This window comes from Stegastes partitus, unplaced genomic scaffold (genome assembly GCF_000690725.1).
Source record: "Stegastes partitus isolate 25-593 unplaced genomic scaffold, Stegastes_partitus-1.0.2 Scaffold1409, whole genome shotgun sequence".
In the NCBI taxonomy this organism is placed as follows: Eukaryota; Metazoa; Chordata; class Actinopteri; family Pomacentridae; genus Stegastes; species Stegastes partitus.
In genome coordinates, this window is record NW_007579140.1 from 137,402 (window position 1) to 148,361 (window position 10,960).

The window sequence follows — 10,960 nt, forward strand, 5'->3', positions numbered from 1 at the left end:
GGTTGGACTACAGGTGGGGGAATCCAGGGAGGTCTGTAGGACGATTGGCAGAGACAGCGGGTGTGACACAGAACAGGTGTGGTGGCTGATCCTGTAGGTGTAGCTGGTTCTGGAGTTTGTATGTCGACATCCGGCTGGAAATGGAAGCTGTTGTTTCTGGCAGGTCCGAGATGAGAACCTGAGTCACAAGGCGTCACAGAGTTACTTAAAAGTACAAAAAGAACACCGGAAGCACAAGGCTAGAGATAAAGTTTGGCCAAGGCAGAACAATTTAACGAGTTAAATGAGAATAGAGCTCAGGTGTTAAAGTAGGTTAGTTATGACCAGAGACATATACAGAGAGAGAATAGACCGGACACATAGTGGAAGGAAAAAGAAAGGAGAGATGAGGAGAGGAGCAAGGCAATTCAGGATGGTGATCATGTTTTTGTTCCTGGTATTTTTATACATTGTTAAATTGGACCCTAACGAACCCCATTGTGGCAAGGGGAGCACTAATGACTCACATAACGAGGGGGAGGAGCAACAAAACCCCCAATTGAAACCGAAACTCAGGTGTTAATGACACCTTAAGGATATCAGTATCTGGAACTCCCAACTAGTCAGCCAGAACTGATGAAGCCTCTTGGATGAGAGGTGGAACTTCTTCAAGGAACTCAAGCAAGTCCAGTTGCTACGATTAATCTACAAAAATAACCAAAACCTGGATGACTGAGAATCTTCACAGACATTGTTAAGTTGGCAAAATAATAAGTCATATAGGTGAATTTGTGTTGGAAGAAAATATATCATGCATGTGGAGTCGTAAAAAGAAATCAGCTCTGTGCATTGAAATGACATGTTTATTTATTTATTTCATGAAAATAATCCCTTCATGCCTAAACTAGCTCAGATAAAACTCAACATCATTGCCACTTTCTTCACTCACATCTCAACCACTCACTGCAGCTCAAGCACACCAGCTCACCTGCAACTCTGCTCACACTGTAAAACCATTCTTTACAACAGCAAGTTGGAGTATTAGAGTATTTCAGCCACACATGCTCAACCTGAAAACTGATTCTGAAGAAGAATAATGATACGAAAAGTCCCACTCTGTAAGTCTGCAAGACAGGATTGGTTACAATTATCATTTTAATGCAATAGGTCAGAAATTACATAGTAAAGTTGGTTGTTTTTCATCTATTTCTTTCTCATCGTATGAAAAAAGGGCCTTCCATATCTTAAGACAGAGGCAGAATTAAACTACTTCTAGTTTATAGGAGTGAGTCTTTCATGAAGCGTGTCCACAGTGTCGCATGTGAGACGGTCACATGTCCATGCAGCCTGGATTTACCGGACTGTGGACCTTGGGGAGTTGAGAGAACAGGGAAGAGATGCTTCCCGGCTCTTCCACGCTGGATCTCACACCCTTTAATCTACAACAGTGTTCAACTTTGAGACACGGTATTAAGGGCGTTTCCTTATAATGTCGCCATAATAGACCAGCTAATGGGGTCCGAACACATTCCTGCTGCCCCTCAATGGCAACAGCATGACAAGGTCAGTTAATAGAGTCCATGATGTGTTGCACTGGTTATAGAACATGTATGTGGTCCAACATCTGTCTTCACATGTAGGTTGCAAATATTGATTTTTTTCAATGTGGAGGCAGGATAGGACCTTGAAAATCCCCATTTGGGAGAAGAGTAATATTGAAAGAGACCATAGAGAGGAGATTTTTTTTTTTTGCGCTAGAGACATTTGAACCTTCATCGTTTAGCTTTCTGATGTATTTTTGGCAGAAGATAGACCACCTACATATCAGACTGAAGGACTATGCACAGTTCCTATTTCCTTTGTTTCTCTGTCCTGTATCAGTCCCTTCCAACCATGCAGTGGTGTAAAGGCGAAGTATGTGAAGTAAAGATTTGGAAAAGAAACTATAGCATAAATAAAACTCACTGTTTGTCCCACTCTTCCATTTTATCCATCATGTAACCATCATCTAGAACTACTCCCCTTTTTAGCACAACTGATGACCAACAACGGAAAGGAGTCAAAAAAAAGGAAGAAAAAAAATAAGCAAAGAAAGTCAGTGGGAATATTGACAAGACTGACACCACAGTCTAATTGCATTCATATATGTATATTTTTTGTTATGAGGGTTGCTATCTGAGAAAGTTGACCTGGAAGCATTCAAGTGATGAATTCTCTAAACTCTCAGGAAAGTCCTTTCTTACTTATCTCATTTAGCAAAGAATACACTGCCCCATCCTTTACAAAGGAAAAGGAGATGATGCTGTCCCACAATTCCTTGTGGCAACACATTCTATCATCCACCATCTACCATCCACATCAGCAACATCTGCCATCACATGGTTAACATTGTCTAGTGCTAGTGCAGGCACCATGGTTTTCTTTTCCCGTGTCCTCATGAATTCTCCTTCACATCTTTTCTTCCCCTCAAGACATTGTCCATGGTGGTTGAGGAATTAATGTTCAGGACATGACGTTGTAGTTTTCTTGTAGCTGAAGAGGAAAGCTTCTCTTAGTGAAAGTGAGCGGGACGTAGTTCAACAAGTTTGTACTGGAAACTGTACTGTGGCAGAATTTGTATAAAATGTGGTATACAATATAGATATGTGTCCTTAGACATACAATAGATTATGTTTTTTAATATGTGGTCTTGTTTTGTTGAGCCAAACTTGTACCCCAAACACTGTTCAAGGCTAACACATCATGGATTTTGGTACCTACCTCTACAGTGACTGTTGTTCCAATAAAGATACCTCATCATGATTGAAAACATGGAAGAAAAATACTTTTGAAATGAAAGACAGCGCTTGTCTACCAGAATATCTACTTAGTATAATTTTGTAATTTAATCAAATGAAATTAAATACGGCAGGCAAAAACATAAGAACAATGACAGCCTGTGGCTCAGACCAGCATCCCTGATACTGAATGCCCCATGTTCTAAGCTACTGACCTGTTCTGCTGTTTCACAGAAGAAACACAAAACAGGCTTATATAGGAAGTGTAAAGGATAATTGTAAGGCATGTAAGAAGCATGCAACATGAAACACGCAGAGAGGAACATCATTTACATGTCAATATACATAAATTGCATTAATATGTTTTTTTATATTTAAAAATGGGCATCAACTGGAAGTGGATGCTGTGTGGCTGTGTGATTACCACCATGTCATAACCAAATAAATCATTAATTAAATGTTGCTATATTACAGATTTTTAAAAAAAGCAAAGACACACACATTTTCCTTTCTCATTACAATTGTGAGATCAATATTTCTAGGATTGTACGAGAGGCTCTGACTGGACGATTATAAAATGTGGAAACAGCCTCCCCTCAGCCTCATAATTAGTACCAGTGCTGAGCAGTAAACGCATGAGTAGAGCAATATCATATTGTAATTACTTACTTTGCTGTCTTAACAAGAGCTGGATGGAGGTTTGAGGTTAGTTTTGTCTCTGTACCTTCAGTATACACACTGATGTAGGACATGTGAGTTTGGGAAAGCAGGTCACCGCCAACAAAATGTGAGAAGAGCATCTCTTATAATTCCAGTGTTGTATACATGTACTTTGGGCTTGACTGTACAGTTTCTAATTTTACAGAGTATTAGTAGAGTGGAATAATTACTTTTTAAAATGTGTAATATTCAATCCCCCAAGCAAACTGTGAGGTGACTTTTGGTAAGATGGAATCCCTGCTGCAGGTAATTTGTTGTATTTTTGGACAAAGTGAACCACACTGATGACACACTTCAGATCTGTCTCTTCAAACTCTTCTTTCCTGTGAATCAGAACAGATACGAATGAAACTTATATGATGTGTACAATCGGGCCATTGATTAATGTCCTCAGAACATTTGAAGCATTCTACTTCTACTGTCTAGATTTTGCACTCATATTATCGTCTGTTTTTAATAGCATAATATTGAGACACGGGGCTGCATGGTGGCTCAGTGGTTAGCACCACTGCTTCGCAGCAAGAAGGTCGCCGGTTCGCATACCGGTGAGGACACCCAGGATCTGGAGTTTGCATGTTCTCCCCGTGCAGCGTGGGTTCTCTCTGGGTTCTCCGGCTTCCTCCCACAAGTCCCAAAAACATGTTGAGGTTAATTGGTGATTCTAAATTGTCCGTAGGTGTGAATGTGAGTGTGCTTGGTTGTCTGTCTCTAAGTGTAGCCCTGTGATAGACTGGTGACCTGTCCAGGGTGTCCCCTGCCTTCACCCTGAGTCAACTGGGATAGACTCCAGCCCCCCACGACCCTAGTGAGGATTAAGCGGTGTATAGATGATGGATGGATATCGAGACACCTCATTTGGGAAATCAGAAAAATGGTGGCTTGTACCATTTTTACCCCCCAAAAAACCCTGATCAACAGAGCTTTTCTTTCTCGTTGTGTAGTCCTGCTTTGTTCAGCCTTTCATTTTCAGTCTAACAGCTACACACAGTGCTTGCTGGGAAGTGTCAGATTCATTCATGTTTTTTTTATTTGCAGCTGATGGTTCTGGACTTCCTCTGCCAACACAGCACGGACTGAAGACTTATGACAAGTGTTTATGAAAGCCTCTCAAATCTGGTGAGTCCACAAGCACTTGCCAATTTTACAGTGGGACAACTCCGATCCATCACAGATTTAGCGGGGACGCGTCATCTGCAGGGACAGATATTTGGACTGCGACTCTAAAATATTCAGTAGAGCACAGAAAGCGTGTCCTATCCAGAGCTTCGCAATCACTGCACTCAAGTTAGTTCCCATTTCCATGATTGTTGCAGTAAAACCAGAACACTGCATGATTGCTTTTCAAAAAAATATACTTTAATGCAGACGTTTTATAACCAGCGTGCATCTATGACCTGTAAATCCATGTAAATCCAACTCAAGACAATAGCACTCATGACAGAAAAAACACACAGCAGAACAAGTCTTGACATGCCTTTGTAAGTACAATACAACAAACAGGTGCAGGGACTTGATATTCAGGGTGGGAAGGTGAGAAGTAGGAGCTTTAACCCATCTATTCTTGTTGGGAGTGTTCCCTCCCCTTATCAGCATGCGGCGCAGTCGGTAATCCAAAATGTAACGCTGGCAGGTCGGTTTGATTTATATCCTGTCTGATCTTCAAGGTGAAGTCACTACATACAAAAGCCCCTACACACCGACTGTATCTACGTCTGTTGATGGGTCTGTGTGTGTGTGTGTGTGTGTGTGTGTGTGTGTCAGTGGGGAAACATTAAAAGAATACTTATTGGTACTGACTGGCAACAGTGTGTGTTGACACGCAAACAGAAAGTTGTTTTTTTTTTGACACAGATAGTAGAGTCACTGACCAGCTGTGCTGCTGATGCACGGGCACGCTGTCATCCAGATATGAGCAATCAACAAACAGTTCACACCACAACACACATTTTAAAAAATGTTGAAATCGCTGCTGCTGCTGCTGGAGTCTCGGGCTTCTCAGTATCTTGGAAATGTTTTGTTTGCTGGCGTATACCGGTGTCATTACACACAGCATCCTGGATCATTGCCCACACTGAAAGCTGGACCATGATGTAATGATGAGGTGTTCGGAGCATTACCATCTTTTTATCTGTCTGTCTGCTGCGGCTGCATGAAGCTCCGCTGGGAGATCTGGGAGTTCCTGTCCACACATTAATGTACATTTCTAGGCAAAAATTGTATCCCACCTTATGTCTGAAAATCTGAATGAATCCCAGTCAACTACATTTATGACTTGCCAGTTGCTGCTTGGCCCTACTGTGCAAACGGTCAAACAATACGTCACTGTCAGTTTCTAAATCTAGCTTATGTTTGTCTGGGTAAAAGCAGAGATGTGTTGCTCTATCAATCACGAGAAATGCCTGCAAACGGTATCTTTACAAATAGGCATTGTACTCAAGAATCAAACATGGGGTAATTTGGGGTGGAACGGGTCACAAATTCACGGCTCACGGTTTTTGGTTTGGTTTGATAAGGTTTTGGTAGAAGAGAGGAGAATTTTCAGTTATTCAGCAATTTAAAGACAGACAATTGAGACACTATCAGCCCGTTAAACAGCCCTTTATCAGTGCACATCATTCTCATACATATGGGCCAGTAGGGACCCCTCTCACCCTCTATAGTAGGCTCAGTAGACAAGTTAGCATCCATTCTGATGATTGTTACACAGAAAGTATAGTAAAGTGAATGTAGGCAACCTCTTGAAGTTGTGTAAACTAGTATACTAGTGCACTGGACTAAACTGAGTTCTGTAAAACATGGTAATGGACATGAGTGGATCTGTGGTGTCCTTCTGTAAATCCAACCAAGCAGTTTTGATGTCTAAACTTAACCACCGGTGAATGAAAGCAAGACTCAAAACATGACTAAATTCAACAAGTAAAACCATAACTATGGTTGAGACGGGACTTAATCTCATATCTCTTAGGTAAAACATCCACTGTATAAACTTACACCTCTTTCATCCTCGCCACCTTCCAAATGTGGCCTCGTTCCTCTTTGTAAGTGCTAAATTGTGGCTGCACCACAAATAAATGAGGCCTTCTTCAACTATTAGGAGGTGGAGACAGTCACTACATCTAAGGACAAATAAAGTTAACAACTTTTTGATTTAACAAAATTCTAGCAAAGAGCACGTGGAATATAAACACTTCTTCAGTCAAATCTTAATTAAAAGAAGGGCTAACTAGTGCAGACACAAAATGCATACAGGACCTATGAAAATAACTCTCCCACCCTGAACAGTTTTCTCCTTTTATTGCTTTTCAACATTGAATCCTGGTCAATTTAATTCAGCTTCTTGACAAGATTTTACAAATCAAGCCTCTTCATGTCAAATTAAAAGCAAACGTATGTAAGTAATGTCAATTAATGACAAACATTAAACAGAAATAAGGTAATTACCTAAGTATTCACTGCCTGTAAAATGAGTCAGCACATGTACAGCCAATTGGTACTAGAAGTCACACAGTTAGTTAAATGGAGATCATTTGAGTGCAGTGAATATGTCCCAATTAACTGTAGTATAAAAACACCTGTATCTGGAAGTTCCAGTCACTGGTGAATCAGTACTACTGGCTATATCCACACCATGAGGACAAAATAACACTCCAAGAAAAATTGAAAATGTCATTAAAAAGCACAAGTCAGGGGATGAATACAAATAAGTCTCCAAATCAAGGAATATCCCTTTGAGTACAGTTATTTCCATCATTAAGAAATAGAAGGAATACAGCTCTGTGGAAATCTGCCTTGAGCAGGCTGCAAGAAGTAGACTAGTGAGAGAGGCCACCAAGACACCTATGACTCCTCTGAAGGAGTTACAAGCTTCAGTGGCTGAGATGGTGCATACAAGTACTGCTAGGCGGGTTGTTAACCCGTCAAAGCTTGATGGGAGAGAAAGCCACCATTGAAAGAAGCTCATATTAAGTATTGACTAAAGATTAAGTCAACTTAAAGAAGATTATTTGGTCTGATGGGACCAGAATTTAGTTTTTCGGCCATCCGGCTAGATGCTATGTTTAGCAGACACCAAACACTGCACATGATTACAGTCGACCGTTCACACTGAAGCATGGTGGTGGCAGCATCATAATGTGGGGATGCTTCTGAGCAGCAAGCCCTGGAAAGCTTGTAAAATTAATGCAGCAAAGTGTAGGGACATGCTGAAGGACAACCTGATGACAGAACAGTGAGGTGGCAGACATTGATCCAAGGCATACAGCCAAAGCTACCCAGAAATAGTTTAAAGACAACAAGAGGAATGTTCTCGAGTGGCTGAGTCAAAGTCAATACCTCAGTCCAATAGAGGATCTGTAGCTGCACTTAAAAAGGGCTGTTCACTCACAATCCGCATGCAAGCTGACAAAGCTTGAGCAATTTTGTAAAGAAGAGTGACATAAAATTGCAGTGTCCAGATGTGCAAGGCTGATTAGAACCTATGCCCACAGGCTCAATGCTGTAATTGCAGGCAAAGATACATCTAGTAAATACTGACTTGAAGGGGGAGAATAGTTCCACAATCACTATTTATTTATTTTAACATTGTATTAATTGACATTACTAAGCTAAAATTTGCTTTTACTTTGACATGAAAGATCCAATACTGAAAAGCAAGAAAAGTTCTTTGACTGTTCCTCATCATGTTTGTTCATGGAGTTTGGGAATTTTGTCTTGTCAAGTGACAGCGAGAGGGCTTACCATAGTGACACTCACGTTTTTTAATCATAAATGTTGTGGGCAGGAGTTGTTTCTCTTTCCTACCTGACTCTCTCTTCCTTTTACTGTGACACTTAGGTGATGTCTTCTTAAATGGTTCATCACATCCAAAGTATTGCCACCAGCATCAGCTGCTGGTGCTTGCAATACAGGTCATATCATAGGTAACGCTCAATCTGTAATGCTGCCGTACCACAGACTGAAATGATGCTGCCAGATCATCCAACGGACTTGTCCACTCGCCATTTCTAACGCTGACTGACAGCTGCACTCATCACTTCTTCAGTGCCAACAGAGACGTTTCACTGAGTTGATAGCCTTTTTTTTTCCTGTACATGCCTCATAAAAGCCTGTTCCAAATGAATGGAACAACACATACATGCCTGAAACTGTGACTAGAAACGCAAACAAGTCAAATGTTGTACTTGATGCGTTTTACCCCAAGTGATAACTGTGTTTTCATCCCATTGTGGCCCATTTGAAAGCCATTTTAAAAGCGGTTGAATGTAAAGTCGATAATGCCAAAACACCTACATACACTCACATAAAAAAGAGGGAAACGCATTGTCATACAACATGGACCATACTGTAATTAAGCAATCAAGCACAATGACACAAACAGTAAATTCTGACAGACCTGAGATATGGCTTGAACACTTTAACATCAATAAATTAAGCAGTGCTGAGTAGTTGGTATAATCACCATTAAAAAAAAAAAAAAGAAAGAGGCCAGCTCTGGGAAATATTTGACATATGTTATTTTGAGCCAACTTTACAAGAAATTTGGATTCCTCTGTGTCACAAAACTAGCATGTTTCTGGTTGTGGCATTTAAAAAAAGCACTTAAAGTCACATTTTTGTTCATTCAGGAACAAAGAAATTGTCAAAACATGCTCACACATGCACAGCCATCACCGTCATTGGCTTGTTTCTGCTACATCTCTTTTGCTCTCTACCATAATATCTAGGTCTAGCACAGTTTTGTCTCTAACTAGTTGTCTGCCCACCATCTGCTGCTGGGCATGTAGCATGCAGTAGGTTGATTGATGCATTTTTCTTTTTAAATTAGCTTCCTGCTGCTGACATGAGGTTGACGAGAATACTGGGACGCAATTATGGAGCTGTAAAAACACAGCTACAAACTAAAGGAGCTAGAGCAGGGGTGTCAAACTCTGGCCCGCGGGCCAAATTTGGCCCGCTTTGTAATTATATTTGGCCCGCGAGACAACACCAAATGACTACTAGAGCTGCCCCCGGTATTATACTGTACAGCACATTCACCGCTAATACTACAAATCCCATAATGCCCTGTTGTTGTTTTGGCACGTCAATCAGGACAGGACCCAGAAACTCGCTCTCCTCTGTGACAGTAGGCATAGCGACTTCACACTACAACTGTCACTGTGCCATTGATGTGTTTTTTTATTTATAATTTGATTTTGCATGTCTCCACTATTAAGTTATATATAATGTATGGCAGTAAGCGTTGCTTGTTCCATATTCAATGTTAAAGCAAAATTTGTTTCGGTCCATATTAAAAGGTTCATTTGTTCAATGTTGGCCCGCGACGTTGTTCAGGTTTTAAATTTTGGCCCACTGTGTTTTTGAGATTGACACCCCTGAGCTAGAGGATTAACGGGGCTGATTTGGAGGATGATGCACTGTGTGTTTTTAGGTTGGGTTAGGTTGTCGAAAAGCTGTAGAGGTTCATGAAAGTTCTTATTTCTGGGTAATACTGCTGTGACATAGTTTGCTCTCCACGCTGTTATGACGATTATATCGAGGCGTCACAAATAATTTGGCACAGATGCTTAGAAATGCTGGATGTTACCATGCTACCAGACTGGCTGAACATGACTGGAACACACAATCGGTACATTTGCAAAACAGATACCATACTGTATTACTTTTTCTTTTTTTTGTTTTAAACGTAGTGAATCACTGTGCAGCACACGACAGTGTTTCGACAAATACCAGTAATAGTAAACAAACATGCACCACGAAGTCAAGTAAGAAGACATTTTTACACTCACTGCTACATCTACTGTAGCTAATGCTGAAGTGCTCAAATGTGTGACAGTATTTAGCTTTAATATTGCTGTTGACCTGTGCTTGTGATGGGGATAGTCATTGCTTTTGTACATGGCTAATTAGCAGAGCCACTCTTGTGCTAGTGATACTTATTGGTGCATTGTGTCATCTTCACAGTGCCTATAAAGAGTTTATCACAAAACAGGCAGTGAACCGCAGTCTGAGTGTATATCTATGCGTGTGAGGTGCGTGTATTATGCATCGAATGTAGTTGCGTGAATGTTTGTGTGTTTGTTGATCTCCTGCTGGCACTTCATAAATATATAGTCCTCCTACATCTGCAACAAAGACAACAGGAGACCGGCATTTCTAAGTCCCATTGACCATCTTCACTAAAGATGAAAGCGCCGACCTAAACAAGTCTACGCGGGATACGCTAAAGCAAAAATATCCAAATTCAGAAGACTCCGTCCTTTTTGACGAGCAGAGATGAATGAAGCTCGCTGCCAAAGCAAATACTGAAACAGCATAGAAAAACAATGCTTTCTCTGCAGGCATCATCACGGGGCTTCAAAGGAGAGGGCGAGGACGAGATGAAAGGCTGGATGCATTGTGGTATTTGAAAAAAAAAAAAAAAACACTGGCTAGCCCTCAACTAACTGATGTCAAGGTTTGTGTTTTTTTGCATTCCCTTTTTC